At 38.2% G+C, this 4,689-nt stretch overlaps 1 protein-coding gene across 1 annotated transcript in view; it reads left to right on the forward strand.

Moving 5' to 3' along the window:
• LOC107723062 (dual serine/threonine and tyrosine protein kinase) overlaps nucleotides 1-4,689 on the forward strand; it is a 26,145-nt gene that overhangs the window by 6,495 nt on the left and 14,961 nt on the right. The gene's annotated exons all lie outside the window — the stretch shown is intronic.

Below are 4,689 nucleotides of genomic sequence, written 5' to 3' on the forward strand. Positions count from 1 at the left end.
AAAACAACAGCAGCTTTCAGCCTGTCACCATGATGCAAACATGAAATATCAGACATACAGTAGTAGTTCTTCACAGGTTTTTTATTCGACTGCGCTGCTTTTCCATTGTTTTTCTATGTAATCATGGACGCGTTTGACTGTTGCGCTCGCGTCTCTTGCAGCGTCTCATGAAACAGCTTTCTAAAAACACGCTGCTGAAGTTAAAAGAAGTTCACTCCCATCTTCTTGCATGTTTTACCTCTTCCACTGCCCGCGTCGCATCTTTATCAACACAAAGGCTCATTCTGTGTGAATAGCGGCTAGCGATGTGCGCGTCACACGTGAGCGGTTAATCACGTGTGCCGACATGCGGTTGGATCGTTCTTTTCTCTTTACTGTTATCACCGGCATATTGTCAAAGTGTCTAATTCTAACGCTTGGTAATATTTCTATTCAAAATCGCGATTCCTCTATTTCTAAAAAGTAAAACGGTGGCAAAACAATAAATTCGAATTAATCGATAAAATCTGAAAAATCGCCCAGCCCTAGCTGCAGGTGTCGTTTTTCTCAAACACACCAAATACGATTTGTTTTTGCAGGGACATCCATCAGCTTCTCGTCTCTCCTTTCCTGGGCCCTCCTTTATCAAGAGTGCGTAGAAAAGTTTCTATATTTTGTCCTACGAATGTGTGCCAGTACAAAAAAGTCTGTATTTATCGTGCACTAATTGTGCAAATGCTTAGCTTGAAATATGAAATCATTAATTGAGTATTTGCAGTTAAAGGATGCAGGACATATGCGGCGGCACTTTCTTTTCTACCACTAGATTCTCTGCGTAAGCATGCTCAGAGTTGTGCTTATATTTACACACATTCCTATGTATAAGTACAAGTTGGTAGATCCCACACTTTGCGTGAAACTGTTTCTACGCACACATCTGTGCGTACACACTGTTGATAAATGAGGGCCCTGGTGTTTATGTAACCCTGATCTGTGGGTCTGGTGCACTTCACATGACCAGCAGTGAAAAAAAAGAGCTGCTATGGTGATGTGTGTGTCTCCATGGCGATGGGAAAACTGTGTCCCGGGAGCCTCCTGTAAATACTTGGTGGGTTCGGTCATGGCTGGTTTCCTTTTTGAATTGGGCTCGGTGTTTGGACCGGTTCAGATCTCTTAGATCAGACTCAGATTCCGATTAGTCTAATCCGACTCTAAACAAACGCTGTTAAACAATCAGTTTCAAATCGGTGTCATATCAGACTCCAGATTGGATTTTAAATCAGGGATGACACTACAAATAAGTCAAACCAAGATCTTGAATCAGTTTCAAATCAGTATTAGATCAGTCAAAAATCAGACTCAGTCATGGATCAGTTTATCACATTGGTTCAGATTCTGAACAGTAAATCACTCTCTGTCTGCTATCAAAATCAAATCAGAGTCAAATCAGCTTTGCATCAGACTCGTTAGGTCTTAGATTGGTTGCAAATCAGACTCATGTCTCTTTGGTCATGTCAGATCAGATTCAAATCAGACTCATGTCTCTTTGGTCATGTCAGATCAGATTCAAATCAGACTCATGTCTCTTTGGTCATGTCAGATCAGATTCAAATCAGACTCATGTCTCTTTGGTCATGTCAGATCAGATTCAAATCATACTCAGTTTTGGATCAGCTGTAAACCAGGCTTCAGTTTGTCTAAACACCCAGATCAGTTTGAGATTAAACCAGTCAGTTTCAGATTAGTGTCAAATCAGATTTGGATAAGTTTGAGATCAGACGTTGGTTTCAGATCTGTCTTGAATCGGACTCGACCTCAGGTGAGACTCAAATCAGAGTTAATTTGCATCAGACTCATTAAGGTCTTGGATCGTCACAAATCATACTCCGTTTTGGTTTAGTTCCAAATCAAGCGCAGATTACTCTAAAAATACTCTGATCAATTTGAAATCAGACCCCGATCAAACCTTGATTAGATTCAGATCTATCTGATTAATTTCAGATCTATCTTTAATCAGATTCAACCTCCGATGGGACTCAAATCAGAGTCAAATCGATTTTGCGTCAGACTCATTAAAGTCTTGGAAAAGTCGGAAATCAGACTCCGTTTTGGATCGGTTGCAAAACAGACTCCACTTAGACTAAAAACAGACCAGTCTGGTGTCAAACTCTGATCAGTTTTAGATTAGTGTCATGTCAGATTTAGATCTCGGATATATTTTAAATCGGACATATTTTAAATCAGATTGGATCAGATTCTAAACAGCGTGAATCACTCTCAGTCTGCTGTCAAAATCATATCAGAGTCAAATCAGCTTTGCATCAGACTCGTTAGGTCTTAGATCGGTTGCGAATCAGACTCATGTCTCTTTGGTCAAAGTCATATCAGATTCAAATCAGACTCAGTGTTGGATCAGCTGCAAATCAGGCTTCAGTTTGTCTAAACCAATCAGTTTCAGATTAGTATCAAATCAGACCTAGATCAGTGTGAGATCAGACTCTGATCCGACTGGTTTCAGATCTATCTTAAATCAGACTCAGTGTTGGATCAGCTGCAAATCAGGCTTCAGTTTGTCTAAACCAATCAGTTTCAGATTAGTATCAAATCAGACTTAGATCAGTGTGAGATCAGACTCTGATCCGACTGGTTTCAGATCTATCTTAAATCAGACTCAACCTCAGGTGGGACTCAAATCAGTTTTGCTATCAGTCTTAAATCGGACTCCGTTTTAGCTAAGTTGATCAGTTTGGTATCAGTCCAGATCAAATTTGGTTTGAATTTGTCTTGAATCAGACTTGAGTCAAATCAGTTTCTCATCAGACTCATTAAGGTCTTGGATTGGTTGCAAATCGGTGCATTTTACATCCGTTACAAATCAGACTCCAGTTAGTCTAAAATACTCAGATCAGTCTGGTATCATACTCTGATCAGTTTCAGATCAATGTCAAATCATAGATTCAATTCAGATCAGACTTGTTTTTAGACTGTCTTGAATCAAACTCTGACGCAGGTCACACTTCGTCAAATCAAATTCTCAGATCACACTCAATCTAAGATCAGTTCCAAATCAGACTCTAAACACTCAGATTAGTCTGGTATCACACTCTGATCAGTTTCAGATCAGTCAACTCAGACTCAGAACAGTGTGAGATCAGACTCTGATCAGACTTAAATTGTTTTCAGATATGCTTGAATCAGACTCAACCCCATATGGGACTCAAATCAGAGTCAAACCAGTTTCGCATCAGACTCATTAAGGTCTTGGATTGGTTCCAGATCAGACTCCGATCTCTTCAGTCAAAGTAGGAATGTAACGGTATGAAAATATCTTATCACGATTATAGTGACCAAAATGATCACGGTTATCAATATTATCACGGTATTGTTAAAATGTGCTGGAAATGTTCAAAAAGCACTGACACATAAATCACTTCAAGTTTTATATTTAAAACCAACAAGCAACAAATAAAATGACTTTTTGTTTGCATAATCACTAAAACAATAACATTACCAATGATGTCCATATTTTAAATCTAATAGCTATAAAAAAATAATATAATTTTTATCTAATAGCATGTTCAAATGTTCAAAAAAACTTTGAAAAAGTTTCATAAAAAGGTAAACCTCACATTTCAGCCTTTAAATAAAGAAAAGGGTTAAGTCAAAATGATAATTGATTAATAAATGTTTATATGTATTTTATCTGCTCCATAAATAATTCTAGATAACTTATCTGAATTGTTTAAATGTGTAGAATCCACATAAGCTTGTTATTCATCAACCGGTCATAAATCACAGCAGGGCATGCAAATCCGGTCTGTTTTTAGTCCAGACAGAAACTGCACACAGACTGAATGTGAATGTGTGTCTCTGTAAATCCACTCTCTGACAGCAGGTGGCGCTTCTGGAGCAGCAGAATTACAGCTGTTTCTCGTAACCTCCTGCACAAAGCAGCATTGTGATTAAAACACTACTTTATTAGGTATTACATGGAGCGAAAATGAAAACAAAATGCCATCGAATCTTTTCTGAAGTCAGTCAGAGCCTTCAGAGGTACATTCATATAATTAATTAATTCATATATTAATTTATATAATAATTCTCTTAGCACTCTTTTAAAACCTCGCAGCTTTTCCATCGTGTTTTCACACAAAACGAAACTACTCTGCTGCTGTGTGCACCTGAGACCGTTATTTAAACTCTGCTTTATGCTGGATAGTATTTATTTATCCTCAGTTGTTCAAATCACGGTAATCGAATATGGTTATAATAATTAAAATATGAAACCGTAATACTAACCGTGGGGAATTTTATCATGATTTATCGTCAAACAACCTCAATAAATCGTTACATCCCTAAGTCAAAGTCAGATCAGCCTCAAATCAGACTCAGATCAGTGTGAGGTCAGACTCAAATTGGTTTCAGATCTGTCTTCAATGACTCAACTCCATATGGGACTGAAATCAGAGTCAAACCAGTTTCGCATCAGACTCATTAAGGTCTTGGATTGGTTGCAAATCAAGACTCAGATCTCTTCAAAGTCAGATCAGCCTCAAATCAGACTCGGATCTCTTCAAATCAGATCAGCCTCAAATCAGACTCAGATCTCTTCAAAGTCAGATCAGACTCAAATCAGACTCCGATCTCTTCAAATCAGATCAGCCTCAAATCAGACTCAGATCTCTTCAAAGTCAGATCAGCCTCAAATCA

The sequence above is a fragment of the Sinocyclocheilus rhinocerous genome, unplaced genomic scaffold (genome assembly GCF_001515625.1).
Source record: "Sinocyclocheilus rhinocerous isolate Xijiao unplaced genomic scaffold, SAMN03320098_v1.1 scaffold223, whole genome shotgun sequence".
NCBI lineage: Eukaryota > Metazoa > Chordata > Actinopteri > Cypriniformes > Cyprinidae > Sinocyclocheilus > Sinocyclocheilus rhinocerous.